The 19,798-nt window shown below is 36.9% G+C and overlaps 1 long non-coding RNA gene across 2 annotated transcripts in view; it reads left to right on the plus strand.

The window, feature by feature from the left end:
- The first annotated feature begins 483 nt into the window (after positions 1-483).
- LOC121828636 (uncharacterized) overlaps positions 484-19,798 on the plus strand; it is a 35,430-nt gene continuing 16,115 nt past the window's right edge. For both annotated transcript variants that reach the window (XR_013050482.1, XR_013050481.1), the window contains exons 1-2: positions 484-1,061; positions 7,371-7,499. This is a non-coding gene — a long non-coding RNA (uncharacterized LOC121828636). The remainder of the gene's footprint in view (positions 1,062-7,370; positions 7,500-19,798) is intronic.

Raw genomic sequence — 19,798 nt, forward strand, 5'->3', positions numbered from 1 at the left:
ATTAAGGTGTTATGCCCAGGTCGCAAGACCCCTAAGGAAGACCCCCACAGAGCCATTATCCTATGCAAGCACACAGAGGTTTTTATTAAAAAACAAGCAAGCTTGGGCAGTCCAGCATCCCATACAGAGGGTGGAGGAGAATGGCCTCAGCACTCACTTTAAGGAGTTTATGTAGGAAAAGTTTACATGCAGCTTGGGATTGGACGAGGGGGCTGGGGTGAGGTAAGCATAAGGTTAGTAATTGCTAACAGGATTCAGGGTATCTATAGAGACATACATTTTTATTCCCTATGTCCTGCTTTTGTTGACACATTCAGATTTATTGTTGCATTCCTACTCTCCTCTAAGGTCAACTTCGGGTCAGTTGAGTCCATTACTCCCCACATCTTGTTTTTGCCAAGTCCAGGATACATAGATTTATTGTCCCAGCCTTATGTTCAACTTCTGATCACTTCTAAAACGGCTGGTCAGCAAATACCTTTGGAGGAGGGGAGGGGGAAGCGTATCTTAAGATGGCTACTGATTTTTTCCCTTTCAGAAGAAATCCTTTATGTAACAATCAATAAACATGCCTTTGTATGGCTGTTCGGGGTCCAGTCCAGTCCTCCAGAAGAGACTGGACCTTCCTGCTGTCACTTAGGTGTCGCGTCCGCCTCGACCAGCAAGGAAGACGCAACACCAGGCTCTTCTCCAAGCAGTTTATTCAGGAACCTTGAAACAATCTTCTGACCCCGGGGAAGGCCAACCCACAACCTAAATAGCTTCTGGGCAGCCAACCCCAATCTGCCATGTGGGTACTGCGGATAGGTCCAGATACGCAGAAGCAAGCCAAATCCTTAGCCTTAGCCAAATAAGGAGTTGTTGATCACAGAGAGCACTCACCGTTGGAAGGGTGAAAGGCGGAAGCCAGCGCCATCTTTGAGGTGTGGCTACACACAGCTCTCTACACTTAGGCCTTAAAATTTCATCTTGGAGTGCTTTTTTTCTTCAACCAACAATGGAAGAAGACAGAAAGAACGTGGAGGAATAGAGAAGAAAGAAAGAAATCATCAAGAGAGAATGTGAGTGCCTTTTTCCCTAACCCCCTCGGTTAAAAAAGTCAAGTATGTGCTGATGCTGTGGATTCTTTCTGAGCCCTGTGCTCGCTGAGGCTGGCCACTATAGGCAGTGATGCGTACATAAGTACATACATCTATAACATGCATATAGACACACACACACACACACAGACACGCATACCTCTGAACTTGCCACCCCTGTTCCATTTAATCTCGAGTAATTGAAACTTCAGTTTAAATGTCATTCTTGGTAAAATAGATCCATGGGAGAGTGACTTCTAAATCACAACTAGCTGAAGAGGACGAAATGACTTTGACTATTGTTAAAGTATATTCATATTTTGAATAAAAATGTATTTACAAATATGGAAATGTGAATATAAACTGAGGTTAGTATAAAGGTTTTTTCTTTTTTTATTGTTGTTTGGTTAGTTTGTTTTTTGTTTTGTTTTGTTCTTCAAGACAGGGTTTCCCTATACAGTCCTGGCTTCTCCTGAACTCACGATGTAAAACAAGCTGTTTTTGAACTCACAGTAATCTGTCTGCTTTTCAAGAGCTGAGATTAAAGGTGTGTGCCACCATGCCAGGCCATTAATATAAAGTTTTATATTTAGATATAATAAAATGAGCACATGATCTATATTGTATGGATCAGGGCTGGCAGTGTTAAGCTGCGGAAGAACATGTCAAAACTGTGGAGATGCCCGAACCATGATGCAGCAAGAGCAGATGTAATTAGCAGCAGTTTGTAGAACACAGTGAGATGAATCTACAGTAGCTGCTGAAGGAATGGTAGGAAATCAGACAGTCCACCAGAGCCTGGTGATACGTGTGTGTGTGTGTGTGTGTGTGTGTGTGTGTGTGTGTGTGTGTGTTTGTGTATTCCATTAAATATATATAACATCTATGTGTGGTATACATATATATTCTATTAAACATATATTACACATATATGTGATATATATATATATATATTTCCATCAAAGTATTTCCTTTCTAATCTGAATAAAAGGAAGAAAGTCTGTGATTTTTCTATGAACTAAAATAATGAAACTCATAAGATCTCCTGGACTTTTAAAATTGAAACATCTGTAAAATAAATAATTTCCTGAACTAGGTAGCAGACTAATATAACAATGAAAACTATCTACTACTACACTGTGAACACATATGACAGAGGAGTGCCATGTCAATGCTTTACATGGCAAACCATCTTTTGTTTGAGATGTTCCAGCTGTGAATACATGCTTCTATTACATACTTTTACTTTGAGATCTTTGGAATGACTTATAACTACTTGGTCAACTGAAAGTTGTCATAAGCACAAATTGCCACACACTGTACACATTGTGAAATTATTTCATGAAACATTAATTCTATTAAGTTTTCAGTGTGTTTGAACTAAAGGCAGAATATGCTGACTATACTTCAGCAAACATTAAAATTTATTTCAGAAAGATAATCCTAGAGAGGAGTCCTTGAACAGTAACATTGAGGGTTTATGCCTCCTCTTATTGCGTCTTGTTATGTCGTGTTCAAGTGACATCACTGGGAGGCCTGCTCTTTTCTGAAGGGAAATGGAAGAGCAGTGGATCTGTGGGGGAGAAAAGGTGGGGTGAGGTGAGGAGGGGAGGAAGGTGAAGCTGTGGTCAGAATGCATTATACGAGAGAAGACTAAATTTTTTAAAATGTTAATAAAAATAAAACATAGAAAACTGTCACTGATATTTTTCATATTAAAATGCTTTTTAGTTTAGAAGATACCATTCAATGTTTGCCTAAAGGATTGGACTATGAAAACAGACTCAGCTGAGTTAGGTTTAGCTGAAAGGAACAAGCGGTGGGTGACTGGTACCACATCGGTGATGTCTGATGTCAGAGTAGAGCAGGCACTGACAAGGGTATGTGAGTGCTAGATTCATGGCGATGCACATTCTTCTTGTGCAGTCTGGCTATAAAGTAGGACTTCCTCCTTTCCTGGAAGAATGTATCATTGTCACTAAGATTCATTTTGATATTTCTTCCTACAACCTTCATTCAAAACAGTATTGTACTACATTTGCAATGGTGAGGAACACTGAGTACTAGTTTATTTCTGGAAATGTTTCACATCTTCTCTTACAGTTTCATTACGTGTATGTAATCTATTTATGCCATAAAAGGAATGAGTTTTAGACTTGTCATCTATCTTATGTTTACTTTTATTTCACTATTTTCTCCATTGAAGCTCATTCTTAATTTCATTCTATTTTGTTTACCACTGTTTTTTGTTTTAATTTCCTAACTATTGGGATGAATGCTTCTAACGAGGACTATGGGGGTCCAGCCCCTCGATAGTCCCCTCCCAGGGTCCGCGGAAGGCTCTATCAACCAGCAGAGAATCTTTAAGGTCGGTAAATCAGTCTACGCACACAGAGTTCTTTGGTTCATTCGCTTTAATTCCTCTGGCATAACATCCTTTATACACAGCTTCAGTTCTGTTCTCATGTCTAGCTCCTTTCTTGCCTGATTTCTCTCTATATTTATCTACTGTCCCCTCTATGTTCTATCTTAATTCCTTCATATAGTTCTGCCCCTTCTAGTTTCTCATCCATCTTGTTCCTTCCCATATCATCTCCTCTCCCGTCTCCTTCTCTCTCATCTGGCTCTTCCTCATCTTCCATCTCGTTCCTCTAGTACTCTCCTGTAGCCCTTCAATCTACTTCTTCCCCATCTCAGTTTGTTCCTCTCAAGTTCTTACCCATCTCGTTCTTCCATTCTCTTCTCTCCTCCCCCCTCTGTCCTCTACTTTACAGTTATATATCTCCCCAAAATCACAATCCTCCCCTCCACCCAGGACACTCAGCCTGAACTTCCTCAGGCAGTGATTGTCCGCTATCAGGATCAAATGGAGGGTTGATAAGAATTACAAAGAGGGGCACTAGTTGTTAATTACCATTTGTGACCCAAAGGGGAAGTGACTAATGAATTAACTAAAGGCTAAATATGGGTAACATCTAAGAAGAGGGATCTTACGTGCACAACTATAACCTTAAATGTGTTTGGTAAAGGATGTTAAAAATCTATAAGTTGCTAGGTCAATGGGAGAAAATAAAACTGTCTTCTTTTTTCCTGTGGCTGTCTGCCGTTTACTGCAGGGTGGGGAAAAGTGTGCTCAATCTCTAGGCAACCTGTGTACAGCTAGATGCCTCTGGTGATAGCTAAAGGGAGATCTGGAACTGGAGGCAAGGTTTGGGAAAAGAGGAAGAAAGGCTTAATTTGCACATCCGCCAGGCCTTCTCAAACAGGTAGCCTGGATGCTTAAGTCTGTTCTTAGAGAGTACAGAGGTATCTCTGATAAGGTACTTTCCTCCATCCGGTGATGGACCTGGCCAGATGCTACCAATAATGATAATTACAGGGAGGCTTGAACTGGGAGTTCTGGCTGAGCATAGCTGTTAGCACAGAAGTTTATCTAAATATTCCTAGAAGTGGTTAGGTAAGTAGTTAGAGGTCTATAATGTTAGTAAGGCTGTAAGAAAGGAGGGCCTAAGCTAAATTGTGTAAAACTATTACTTAGTGTCCACCTGGCCTAGGCGGCGTCCTCTTGTGAATTTACTGTAAGTCAGGAGACTTGTACGTGGGCTGCTATCACTTGTTAGTCCTTGGAAGTTGGGCGCCCCCCTGGGTGGTGTCTCCTTGTGGAATTTAAGTCAGGAGACTTTCAGGTGGGCTGTTATCATTGTTAGTCTTTGGCAGTTGGGCGTCCACCTGGGTGGTGTTTCCTGTAGTCCTTGAAAGTGGCTAAGGGAGATAACTGGTTCCAGAGAAAGCCTTTCCTGAGGCTGTTCTCCAAATACCTGGAATGTGTATGTCCAGAGAGTGATCAGTCTACACTGTTAGTCCTTCTTAGGGGAAAGTCAATTGGGAAAACTATGAAGGCACACATGATTTTCATAACAGAAGACAGCTGATATATAACAAGCCAAGTAACACCAAAAACTCCTTGGGATTTGGCTTCCTCTGGAGGAATTCCCTGATCCCTCCAGGTAGTGACTTTGCCATAACCAGCTGAGTTCTTATGATATATTTCTGTGGCCCGCAGCATGCTTCATTAATTTTTTTTTCCAAGACAAGGTTTCTCTGTGTAGCTTTGCGCCTTTCCTGGAACTCACTTTGAAGACCAGGCTGGCCTCAAACTCACAGAGATCCGCCTGCTTCTGCATCCCGAGTGCTGGGATTAAAGGCGTGTGCTACCACCGCCCGGCAAATGCTTAATTAAATTAAAAATCTTTATTTTTTTAATATATAGTTATATATTTCTTACCAAATTATCTTTATCTCATTCCCTTCTATTTGGTTCCATGTTTTTAATCTCCACTATCATCTACTTTTTTGCAATCATGCTTGATAATTAAAAATATGGATCTTTTGTATTTTATTTCTTGTTTTCTTCCTTAACTTCAATGTGTTGAGAGAATATTTAATTACTAATATAACATATACATTTATGTGTAGATATGTGTTTATTTTACAGAAGACTTACAGTTTTGTTTATAACATTATATAGCTTTATATATATATATATTACATTATATAGCTATAACTTTGTAAGGCATATAAAGTCTAAGCATTTCTATATAGGAGATACATATACTTAGATAATAATCTTTTGTGTTATATATCTATTTTGTTAGTTCCACATAAGTCTAATGCAGTTATATATTCTGGATTAACTGAACTGCTCTCTTAATAATTAAATACATTTCAAATTTCTGTTAGAACTATAATAAAAGTTGTATAAGTAAAAATCTGAACATTTTTCCTTTACTAATGCAATCATAAAAGCATTCATTTTGATGGCATGTAAATTTTCTACTTCTATTTTATATTTCTTCACATTAAACATCTCCCTAAATAATTTTTAGTATATTTATCATAGATAACATGCAGCTATGGTATAATTTAAATGTACCTGGTAAATTATTTAGAGCATTTATGAATATTTATTTTGCTAAATTAAGGGAAACATGTAATTTCTAATATATTTAAATAATACTTTCCAATATCTATTATTCTTCTTGACTATTAAGATTTCTCTTGTTTAAAGAAAATGTTGCTATTACTACTTCATAGCATATATATTAACCTCATTGGCACATTTTGCATTGATTATATATGTTAATATTTACAAGGTTTAGGATGTGGCTATTCATTGGGTTTTCCTGTATTGTTCCTTATAGGTGCAATTATTAATGCCACTCCACGTAGTTAAAAGGAAGGTTTATTTAGTGGTGTAACTTACAAATGAAGGGATAGGTACGTTGTAGGGTCTAGGAAAGATGTGGCACAGTCCTGCGGTGTTCTCTGGAGAACTCTACTCGGTCTGCCTCCAGCGTCCAGGGTCCAGGAACTAAGAGGAGCCGGCCCATGCAGATCTCGGGTCTTCAGGGTCCTCTCTTGGCCCCGCCTTGTAGGTGTGACAGTTACCGAAGCCTCAATGGGGGTTGGAACTTCCAGATCAAAGCTGGAATGGCTACCCACTACAGTTCTTCTTTGTCATAGTTTCTTATTTGCCATAGATAGATGATAGATATCAATGTCCCAATGAATAAAAGTGAGAATCATCCTTCAAGAATGTGTTACTTTTTCACTTTCATCTACATATGATTATGAATATTATTTTACTAGTTATATATTGATGTCAGCTGACTTATATATATATATATTCCATTAAAATATATATATTACATATACTATATAGACTTTTATTACTGAACATTTATATGTAAATTTGGCAAAGTTTAATATACTTATAGTTGTATATTAGATGATAGGATTTAGAAGTTATCTTTAAATTCCTAAACAATTTCATTTACCTTTAAAATGTTTCCATTTTTAGTAGGCTACGCTTGGGTAGGTCATGATCATTTTATGTGTGCATGATGTGTTTCAGAAACATTATTTAACACCCAACTGCACTGACCTATGCACACACTGATGCAGGTTAAAATGCATCAGTCCCTGCTGATGAACTCGCATCATCATCTTTTCTATTATCTGACTTTCTGGGCTTGACTTTCTTCCTGGGATGAGTCATTCCCTCTCTTTTTTTTTTTTTTTTTTTAAACATGGTGCTGCTGAGTATAAAGGGATCCATGGGCTCCCAGTATAGATGCAAACAAGAAAAGGCTGCTTTCTAAATAGGTGATGCCGACATATTGTCTAGACTATAAATGCAAACTTGGCAGCTTCACTGCCTGTGCTAAACTTGTCTAGGGATACCAGGGACTTAAAACACATCTCAATGACTTATTTTATGTATTGATTCAGGATCCTGAGATACAGAGATTAAAGTGGAAGTTGCTGTGCATGAAAGGAATTTACTACGTATGATCTCAGGCAGAACCTCTTAGCACCTGGAAAGACTGTGAGAAATGGTGACCAAATTACAAGTGTCTGGTGAGTTTGGCTTCAGTGGAACATCTGAAGAAATTCTGGTCCATATGTTTCAATGGATATTCTTCTTGGATTGTAGGCAGTGTGGTGGATGTTTTGTAACCTACTCAGTCTATAACTGAAGGTATACCTTGGTGGTATAATGTTAAGGGATCTCCAGGGAAGTGCCTCCATTTGTTCACAGGTGATCCGAGATACCATTAGAGAAGCTACAAGTCAACCTTTAGGAACATGAGTGCTACTAAAGGAGGACACACTGATCAAAGACAAAGATACCAAGGGAGGACACACTAAATAAGTGCAAAGATGTTGTGGATGACCCATTGACAAGGACAAATACGCTGAGGGATGGCATACTAAACTGGAGACAAAGATGGTGAGGGAAGATACATTGAACAAAAGCAAAGATCCTCAGTCATATCCATCAATATCATTTCATAGTTTCTACACCTGTGCAAGCTGTCTTCTCCATGAGTCAGCCAATGCCTCTATCAAACACCTGTTTCACTGGTAGTCATTATTACTTATAGTTCATAGTGACTTTCTTTCTTTATGTTAAAATGATAAGAAATCCATAAATCTGGCTGTATGCATAGTCTTGGAAGGATGATTTTTACTCTGTGAATTGACCCAAAATTATAAAAGAGGATCCTAATTTTTAAAAAATGTGGTAAATGTAAAGTTCTAATAACATATTGATAAAATTAGATCACCAAATAGACTGGCCAGATTTTTTTTTTAAACAAAAAAACAAACAAAAAACAAAACAAAACAAAAAACTGTTTTCCTGCTGGGAATAGTGGTACATTCTTTTAATCCTAGCATTGAAGACACCAAGGCAGGCAGATCTCTGTGAGTTTGAGGCCAGCCTGGTATACATAATGAGTTTCAGGTCAGCCATGATTTCATAGTGAGATCCTGTCTCATAAACATTTTCATCATCAAGAACAATAAATAGCGATTTTCCTATTCTTTCTTTCTAAGACTCACCTCATTTCAGATTACCTCTGCTAGAAGTTATATACCCAATAGATTGTCTATCAAGGTGGCATATGTGACTTCTAGACTCAGTTTATGAAAGTCTCCCATCTAATTTACAGAATCTTTCTCTATGTACTGATGGGATGTTGGTGTCCATGGTGACCTCCAATGAGATGTATTTAAGTTAGCACCTCCTGCAACACTATGAGTTCCTGAATCACTTAACAGATTATGTCCCTTCCCTAGCCTCAAATTAGATCTTAAAAGCACAAGAACTCAACATAAGTAATATGAATCTATGAAGATGTGTGGGATATGATGACTATAGTAGCTATGATAGTATTATTTTATTTTTACAGATACAAAATACATACACCTTCAGGAACACTTGGTTACTAAGATTTATTAAAGCATTGTGAAATGTGTACACTTAAGTAGCATGTAAATATATGCTATAAAAGCTAAGATTAAAATACTTTTCTGTCTGTCCTTATTAGCAATGTATATCAGGAGTGTGTGTGTGTGTGTGTGTGTGTGTGGTGTTTGTATTTATGCATGTGTAATGAAGGTGCATGTATAAGCATGTATACAGGTGTATGGAAGCCAAAGGGTAGTGTTAATAATCTTCTTTAATTACTCCCTACTTTAATTTTACAGTCTCTCACTGATCCCAAAGTTCACTTATTGGGTACACTGTTTGGCTAGCAAGCTCCTCTTTCCCTCCCCTTGCCCTGCCAGAGCCAGGGTTATAGATGTGCACCACCTTGCCTGGCTTTTATACCAGTGCAGGGGGACTGAACTCAGGATCTCGTGCTTTTGTAGCAGCCACTTTCTCTACTCAGCTATGTCTCTAGCTCAGATTTTCAATTACAGTAAAACCTGAATTGAAATTTCCCCTACCTTTGCGTTTTCTGCCCAATGATTAAAGTAAGTACTGAAGATGAAGAAAAGATGAAGTAATTTTAGAATGTGTTGAACAGAGATGTTTTAATGTTGACTGACATTCTCGGGAATGATTGCTGTGTTTCATAAACCAATCTATGTTTGGTTCCCTTGCCTGTTACAACAGCAGATGATTTGGAGCCTCAGACAGTCCCTGATCATTCATTTCTCTGCTCTCAGCTTCTATATTGAAGCTGCAAACTAGCTCCTTGGGGAAAATCAGAAAAATACCCACTTTGTCAGCTACAAATTTGATTATAGTGAACTCTCCAGGCACTTTGCTTTAACCTTTTACTTGTATGATTAAAGGCAAGAAAGTCAGCTTGGATGTAATATTTTATATGCTTAATATTCTTCCAACTGAAATTATTCTCTAGAAGGTAGAATCTCCAGAAATATAATTTCAAACCAGGAAAGTTCACAGGTAATTCAATAGCATTCATTACTACAGTACCTGGATTTTCCACATAAATTTTCATCATAGAGCAGTGCATGAGATGTATTTCAGGTCAGTTTTGAGAAAGAGAAGTTCAAAATGAACACCTCTATTTGGTTTCTTTTTCTTGCTGTCATAGGAATAAAATGTGTGCTTGTGCCTGAAGGTGGAAATAGTTGAGTCCTGATGTCTAGAAGAATGGTACAGCAGCAAAAGTTCTTGATCAACCTTAATAAAACTATAAATTCCTGCCATGTGTCACCACCTAAATGTTGCTGGAAACCCAGTTAAAAGAGAAGACAGGCATGAGGGGAAAGTGTCCCAGCATCTCACCTACACAGAATACCTGGAAAAGTTAATCTCATAGAAGTTAAGCATAGATGGGAGGTGACAGAAGAAGAGGGTGAGGGTGAGGGCAGGGAAATGGTACTGAGTGGATATAGTAGAGTCAGAGAGAAGTAACATGCTGGTGTTAATCCCCAGGAGGATGATCATTGATACTAATGGACTGTACATTTCAAAATGCTTGAGAAAAGCAATTGTAAGTTTTCACTAGAAAAAAATTACAAGTATTTTAACATGACACATGATGATTTCCATGTTTGAAACATGGTATTCCATTTATATAAATATGTTTTATGTTTTAATGCATCATTAAAAATCTTAAGAATTCATTCTACTATAGAATTATAGGGAGCATCAGTTCTTTTAAAAGTACAGAAGATAGTTTGAACTTGTCCATGATAATTTTTTTCTGAGACATTTTCTTTCAATGTGGTCATTCTTAGGTGTCCTGGTTTTTGTTTTTGTATTGTTTTTAGTAAAAACATGTATTTAATATTTAAAAAGTACAAAGCCATTACCTGAGTCATTGTGTCTTGAAATTGAATATTATTTGGGGAGTAAATAACATAATAATCCCTTCCTTCCTTTCTAGGCTATTGTCTCTGTAGTAACATAATTATGCCCATAATTGTTGCTTCTTAGATGTTACGTATGGTGTACTGGAAAGCAAATGAACGTTTTATTTTGAAAGGGCAAAGCTTTTATAAGCAACCACTAATTTTATTTTTTCTGGTATGGAGCATTGAAATCATAGCCTCAAACATATTATGCAAATAGCCTACCACTGAGTTTTACCTAGCTCTGAAGATTCAATAAGCATCAATTTAGTTCAAGACATTGTAGAAGAACACTTATATTCTAAGTATGTCTAACTTCATTTCTGATATTTTAATATGAATGAGGTGATTTAGATTATTCTTTTCAAAGGCCATTATCATAATTCTTCCTCCAGTGGCACAACTCCAAAATTTTACATTATTGAGAATTTTTTAGTTCGTAAAGTAATGCCTGGCTGTATTGCTCTACCATGAACTGGGTGAGAATATTCTAAATGTTTCCTCAAGAACTGGATGTAATCATGCACTAATTTGCATGTACTCTTTAAGCAAAATTATTTAAGATGTATAAAATAAATCAAAGGTCTGCCTATAATTATTTTTATTTCATTGGCGATAGGGGTCAGAGTATAGTTTTGTTAATTTATGCTTTAAATTCTTTCAAGATCATCAACATTAGTAAATTATTAAATTGAGAGCGCAAACTTTTCATTGTCATTCAAATCTAAGTTGCAATTTTCCCCTGAAATAAAATGACAAAGATTTCAATAATAGGAAATATTACTCAATTATCTATTGGTTATAAAATCATCATTCCAAAGGCAGCTATGATAAGTGGTATATTTTAGCTACTAAAAAAAAAAAAATAGAACCTAAAAATCTTGATCTTTTGAAGGAGTTCTGTGAGGACTCATTTGCGCTCCTATAATTATTTAGATAAAGTTCAGATTTTGGGAACCTAAAGGATACTTAGACATTGAGAGAAGAAGTATAAATTCACACACATTTAGTTCATGGTACTTGCTGTTCTTTGGAGTGCTTTGTTAATCTAACTGGGTGAGAATAAGACCACTACTGCAAGTGTTGAGTCAAATTTGAAGCAATCTTCATTAAATACTGGCCAGGATGATGTACACTGGCCAGGTCCAAACATGGGATTCCCAGAAAACAGCTGTGAATTATGTTAGTCTGGTGCTGATAAAAAGGAAGACCCACAGGGCAACATACTTTCTGCCTTTGTCCAATCAGGGGCAAGTATACGCTCTCACATACTTCCTGCCTAAGTGTGATCAAGCACATCTTGTGCAGTTGGAGCAACCAACCTTGTTTACAAAAGTGAAAATACCGACACTCAGGATGTTATTTTACACGAACAACAGTCCCCAGCATTTCAGGAAGTTGTCTGACCTTGGGCAAGTGGGGGTTTGCATGTTTATCTTTCCTTAGAGGCATTTTTGTTTTTATAACTCTCTTAAGCACAGTAAATAAAACTTAAAACACTACTTTGGCCCTTACAGTTATGTCATGTATAATATTTTATTGTATATTCATGATTATACATGTGAATTAAAAATTAAATCTCCTTTAGTATGAGATGCTGTCTTCATGAGTTACTGTTAAATGCAGAGAGAAAGCTCAGTTCTAATTGGTTGCTTTAGTTTCTATCCTGTCTGCCTCTTTACTTTGTGGCTTCTAAGCTTAGCTCAGCTGTAATTTGATGGTACACATATATAACTCCAGCATTTGGGAACTGACAAGGAAAATTATAGAAGCTAGCCTGAGCTACATACACAATGAGACACCATCAAACAATGAAGAATTAACTCCAACTCTGACTTATTTGTCAGCATTGTTTACCAGGGATGAGAGACACAAAGTGCAACAGAACCCACTGAGAGAGTTTTTATTGGGAAGAGAAAGTATTGTCGTGAGTAGGCTTTTCAGAGGGGAAAAGTGCAGAGAGGGGGGGCGGAGCAGGTGGAGTCTGCTTTCATTGGTCTCCTCACAGCATGCGCATATGGGCTTACATGCTTACGCCATGCATGCACATAGATTACATAGACTGTAAGGCCCTGGAGTGACTAAGCATTTTGCCTGACTGCTGACAGTGCATGCATGGTCATGCTACTCCGGAAGTGGCTAGGAATAAAAACAAACTCTATACCATTCTGCAGGAAAATCTCATTTCCCTGGGTCACCCTTGATCTCTTTGCTATTGAAGTTTGCTTGTCTTATGAAAGCAGTAAAATCAGAGATGTAAAAATTATCTCAGTCAAAAACTATAGGAATACTGACAAGTCAGGGCTCATGGCCCCTTGTGAAGATATCTGACAGCAGGAATGCTCACAATCTTTTAACCACAACAAAACGATCTTTAGGTTGAAATACCCAGGTAGTTGCCTATACTTAATCAAGACATAAAGTATGGCACCTTTGAAATGCAATTTACCATGGTGATTAACATTTCAAAAGATCTGCTTGCTTACTAATGGTATATGCAGACTTCAAGGTCTTCCAGTTGGCAGGCTTGGCTCCTGCTTGCCTCAAGTCAATGCTTTACAAACCAAGAGAATTACCCATGGCAAATGCTTCCTTAGCCCACTCATACATCCTCTTGTGAGTGTTAAGTGAGGGCCTAGGGAAGGCTGTCATTTTATCAGGCCTATGATATAGAATCTGTTTTGTAACCTTACTGTGTTATTTAGAGTTACTGTTAGCTCACAAATAGTTTCATTGACTCTGGTACCATAGGCATGAGCTGAGGCAGCAAGGACATTGAGAAGCAAAGGTCAGTATTGCCGTGTATGTGAAAGACACAGAGAAAGCTTTCCATTATTTGTTCATTATCAATTAAGATCTCCCTTTACACTATCAATGGAAAAACTGCAAAGTAAATACAGTACATAAAAAGGACTTGTTCTATTATGCTTTTGTAAAGAAACCTGTAAACAGAAGGATAAGATTTAGCTTTTTGTGGAGGTACTACAGTGATAGGCATGAAAATAGTGGGGTAAGGGAAAAGAGATATATGTCAAAATATGCTTGCATTCTTCTCAATCAAAAGAAAAAACAAATAGCTAAAATGCAGGAAAGAAAACTCTCCTTTTAGTGAAATCAAAATTATTGGTTAGAATAGAAAAGAGTCTCCATGTGCCCTACTGAAAACTTTGTGTACTCTATGGCTATTTATATTTCAGCTATTAGAATGGGTTCAGGCTTTCTAATGAAATCTAAGGCAATGCATTAATATTGTATTTATTTGTATTCATGTATATATTCTCAAAAATTTGGAGCTGTAACTCGACATCAGTCTTGCTTCCTGCCTTTTTATAAATACCCATAGTATGTGTAACTAGCTCAGTCTGCTTTAAAGTCATTTCCCCTTTAGTAGACTAATTTTCTCCTTCAATCTGAAGTCTGTTCACAAAGATTTTAAATTAAGCCCTAGAAATTTAAACCTGTTATATAGTTATTAGCAAAAAGATTTGGTACTGGAATATATCAAGAACTTAGTAAAGAGCGAATGCTTCACCAAAATACAATATAATAAAGTTGGTATTGCAAATAGCAAAAACCAACAAAAATCTATTTCTCTGTGTAGGAACTAACACAGCATATGTTAGTAGGTATGAATGGTGACTGGAGACTTTTACAAAAGTAACAAGACTTCTTTGTCTGTAGATGTCTCCGTTATGATATTTCCCTGGAGATCTGATATTTAGCTATGCTGGCTTGAGCTAAAATGCATTGTATATGTACTGTTTCCTTTGTGAGTTTAAGAGGATTGAAATTTTAACATTTAGTAGGCTATAGCATTTCAGATATTACTGTGCCACAGGAGATTTATTTCTTAACCAATTGCCACTTAAGAAATAAAAGGAGAAAGTAAAGAAATAGGCTTGGGGGATATTTGTCCTAAGCCCCCACAAATAACAGTAGCAGCAACAACAATTAGAAAACAGAACCCCAATTTTGGAAAATGTGTTTTAGATGTTAATAAGCTTTGAGGCTTTGTTAGAAAATTCTCCTCAATGTATGAAGCTATTATGATAATTCTCTGGAGAATGCTAAAGGCTCTTGTTTACTCAACTATTCTCTTACGTTTTCATTTATTGATTCATTTATTTATTTGTTAATAAGTGTGCATTAAGCACCAATCCCTGGCATCAGGTATAAAAAATAAACACAGACTCCTAAAAATAAATCATTTCAAATTGCTGGTATCTAAATTGGTGGAAATCATATCTGATCAAATCATAGAGAACTAGCTTTCCAAAATTGCCAGTATCTATGAATTGCTTCTTATTAAGTATTGATTTATATACATATATTTTCAGGCATTAAAATCTACATTTTTGTTAGACACTCACTTCTAATATACTGTGATAGTTTCAATATTGAGTGTCCCCCAAAGGCCCTAACTTAAAGGTGTGTTTTCCAAGATGATGCTATCCATAGTGGTTAAGTGAAGCCTGACAGAAGGAGGAGTTTAAGGGTATGCTGTTGATGGTGATTGTGGCACCCTATCTCTACACCTTTTTCTCGTGTGCTTCTTAGATACTTGATGGGTGGTTACTGGTGTTTGTGCTGACTAGCCACAAGCCAAAAACAACAGGACCCACCAATTGTAGATTAGATCCTTTAAACTATGAAACAATAAATGTTTTTCTTTATAAAATTATTGTCTTAGATACTCCATGATAATAATGAAACACCAACTCTATTAATACAATCAAAATGAGTGCCACAAGGTATCACTTATGTCCATGATGCAAGTGTAGATTTGCAGCATTGTATATAATCAAGTGCATTGGATATTTGTTCCCTTGTAATAATGTCATAAACATCTTAACACTCATGAAAACTGGATGGTACTATTTTTAAAAGACAGTATATATGTCACTTCAAAGTCACCCTCTCTCTCTCTCTCTCTCTCTCTCTCTCTCTCTCTCTCTCACACACACACACACACACACACACACACACACACGCACACACACACACACACATTATAGTATGAGAGCATTCTGTTATTATTCATGCTGATGTATTGATTATACTTCACAATTTCCCTGAACTCTTGTCTTATTTCCCAGTATAATCAACTCATTCATATTCAAATGTGTAGATATGAGGTTTACATTTCCCAAATTCTCCTAAGTGCTCAACAAACATAAGGAATTAGCTTTATTAAAGACCTTATTGCCATGTCACTTCCTCACATCAAAAACTAAAAGAAAAATAAAACCTGCTTGCAGTGACTCTTCCAGAGAAATCACAGGAAGGGGAGAGGCTATAATATGTAAGATTCTTCCTTTATTTCCTAAGCCATCAATCTATCTAAAGGGCCATTTTGATACCTTATTGGCATGGCACTGAAAATTTCCATACTTGTTTTGATCAACATTTTTTAATCGTTACAATGGATTTTGTTTAAGATTAGAAAAATTTTAAATTTCTGTTGTTCTTAGCTATATCATTAGTACCTCTTATTTTCTAAGCTGTACAGTTTTTCCCATTATTTTATTCTTTCAGCTATTGCCACAAAATTATTTAATCTAATGGGTACCAGGTAAATCTATTTTACTTTATAAGAGTTAATGAAACACAATTTTGGAAACTTTTTTCCCTTCATTTCTTACCTCCTTTTATCTTCTGGAATATTAGTTAAAATTCTCTATAACTTTTCTTTTAATTTTTGATTTATAACAAATGTATCACCCCATCTTTTATAATGAATTGCATCATGTGCTCCATTTATGAGTAGTGATGTCAAGTATCCTTGCTAGAATGGCTAATTCTTGCTGTTACCCAGAAACATTCAATCTTGTATCCATGAGCAATATGATATACAAAGAAGCACTTGGTATGTGTGCTGACTGAAAGGAGGGAACCTCAATTGAGAAGACGCTTTCATAAGATCTGGCTATAATGCATTTTCTTAATTAGTGATTGATGGGGGAATGGCCCAGCCCATTGTGGGTGTTTCCATTCCTGTACTGGTGGTTCTGGTTCCCATAAGAAAGTAGATTGAGCAAAGCATGAAGAGAAAACCAGTAAGTAGCACCTCTTCATGACCTCTGCATCTGCTCTTGCCTCTAGGTTCCTGTCTTGTTTGAGTTCCTATCTTGAATTCTTTCAGTGATGGACTGCAATGTGAAAGTGTAAGCCAAACAAACCCTTTCCTCCCCAAAGCAATTTGGTCATGGTGTTTCATCTCAGCAACAGAAACCTTAAGACAATACATCTAGATGATTCACTGAAAATAAATCAACCCTGTACTTGGCTTCCTTGCTTAGACTGCTTAATATCTCATTTTTCTATGTCCCCTTTGCTCTCATGTGTGTGTTTTGGTTCAGGCCTTGGAACTGTACTTCAAGCTTTTTCTTGATTGTTACAAAACAAAACAAACAAACAAAAAAATCGCATCTGTGTATTGCAGTGTTGCCTGGGTGATCTGAAGTAAATAATGCCTTCCCTTTTTTTAGGAAGATAATCAGCTTTTGCATGTGCAGAGAGTAACATTTAAAGAAGATATATGATTCGTTTAAGCATACAAATAACACAGAACTTAGTTAGGTCTAAGGTTTTTCTGAGTAAAAATATTTAAAAGAGGGAACAAATGGGAATTTTGAATTTAATTGTACATAATTAATGTACTGTGGCTGCATAAATATTTTATTGTCTTTTCTTTCAGCTTTGGGTCAGTGTTATCTGAGATCTATGTTGTTGGTTATAGTTCTACATACCTTAATGAGCCACACAAAATGACTATAGGAAATGGAAGACCTGCCAAACAAATCCGTTCACCCATCAATTACTTAACTTTCTGTCAGAAATTCTTCCTTCCAGTAAAAACATAATCTGAAGAGCTAGTTACTCGTGAAAACAGGTTTATCTTGTAACTCATTACATGAAGATTTGTGACAATATCTGAAAAAGTAAAATAATCAAAAAAATTTCTACCCCTTAGAACATAAACAAAATTAATGATGTAGCTCAGAACAAGTAAATGGAAAGTTTTGGAATGTTTTAATGGTGTTTTCCTAAGATAGCCTGATGCTGTGGTAGAATCAAAAAGTATTTTAATGAGCCTAAAACTATGAACTCGACTATATCAATGTTATGAGGGAAAACCACATCTCAACCTATTTACCCTTCCTGCCTCAGTCCATAAATCAGTTCATTTTTAAATCTGGAAAGTGTTAGAAACTCTGAATCCCAATTTCCACGTACAGACTCTGCCCTGTGCTGCATTTGAACATCATTTCTCCTCAGTATTTTCTAAGTCTTTTTGTTTGTTTATATAAACCATTTTTATTTCCTGAAAATTACTTTTACTTGTGTTTAATAGCCTATTATTTTCTTAAGCACAACCATCAGACATTCTAAGTCTCTTGAGACTAGCATCCATCCATTGATCATTTCTGTATCCCAAAAGTTCAATGTTCTGAATTGGGAATACAGCAGCAAGCAACCAAACCAAAGGTTGTCTTACCCTAAAGCAATTTACATTGAATTAGGCAGCCTCCACCACAGCTGCATAAACAGGGAAGGAAGTAACTTCAGACATTAATATGTGTCCTAGGTACTCTGATAACTAGACTGCCCAGACAAAGCCCTGTCAGGTAAGATGCATCAGAATTCAGCTATGATGAGGACTTGAAACCAATGAGGAAACCCATAAGATGGCTGGCAGCAGAGGAATCTCCTAAAAACTAATCTTCACAGGCTGGTGTGAGGCAGAAATGGGCAGCAGAAACCAGACTGAAATGATAGCATAAGTCATGGAATGAAGGAAGTTTTTGTTGTTTTGTTGTTGTTGCTGTTTTTGTTTGTTTGTCATTTCTTTGCTTTATTTGATTATTTTCTAACATCATTATAAAAGTAATTGTGTTTTAGGACCTGGTTTAGCAGACCCCGAGTGACTAGAAACAGTACCTGGTGTGGATTGACCCCTATGGTTCCATCTTACAACTGTTTAAAAGACTGCACTGATAATGGTGCAATTATTTGCAGAATCTTTTATTTTAGACATTTTTTTTTTAAAATGTGAGAAAGTAGGAAGTCTGTGAGGTAGTTGTTGTTCCTATACTTCAGTATGGCAACTGTTGTTTTGGACCATTCATGCATGATGGGGCGCTGCTAACCTAGCCACAGAAAGTCCAGTTGCTCCATGTCTCCAGCTTCTCTCCTCTCTTCCATCACCAATCACACCAGCTGCCTGGGAATCGACAGGATCATGAGGATCAAAGCATCTCTAAACTGTGAGGGGCAAGCAGCAGGAATGAAAGCATGGACAGCCACAAATGATTTTAAAAAGAAAAAGCACATGGCTTTATCAGAAAAAGTAGGCATTTTAATGTCACTGGCAGTTATAGAACATAAAACTGAGTCACTGGACATTTGTTGTCATAGGAAGGAATTTGTGAATTCATTTTTAGATCATTAAAAATAGTTTTTGAGCACAAGGTGGACGACACTAAATTTGTATTCAACAAGGCTAATGCTGAGTTTCAAGAGAGATAGAAAGAGCAATAAAACATGAAAGTAAGAGTAGGAAAACTCGATGAGATCTTTAAAGTTATCTAGGTAAACCATGGGAAGAGCCTAGACCATGAGAGTGGGAACATGGGTAAGGACCAAGCAAGATTCAAAATGGTGCAGAGGCTTTATAAAGGTCCAGACTTTGGTTTCCTGATACGGGATGGTCGAGTAACCAACCAAGTACCCTGGATTGATCCATCCAACAAAGTTCGTCCTTGTAATGTTTCTAGCACGGTGGGGAGTGTGCATGTAGTCCAAATCTCTCAGTAGTCAGTCCATTTTATTTTTCACTCTATACTTTTTTCATTTGAATGATGAATATGATGGAGCGTCTTACACTGATAATATGTCTTGTCTATTAGTTTGTCAGTGTATTTAACGTCTGATTTCCCAGGTGAAACAATTTGAGTTGAAAGCTTGCTCATAGTAAGTGAGATGTTCACAAAACCCTCCACCCACACAATTTTTACCGATGACTGAGTCATGTCTCCTAC

Source organism: Peromyscus maniculatus, chromosome 4, assembly GCF_049852395.1.
Source record: "Peromyscus maniculatus bairdii isolate BWxNUB_F1_BW_parent chromosome 4, HU_Pman_BW_mat_3.1, whole genome shotgun sequence".
Taxonomy (NCBI): Eukaryota; Metazoa; Chordata; class Mammalia; order Rodentia; family Cricetidae; genus Peromyscus; species Peromyscus maniculatus.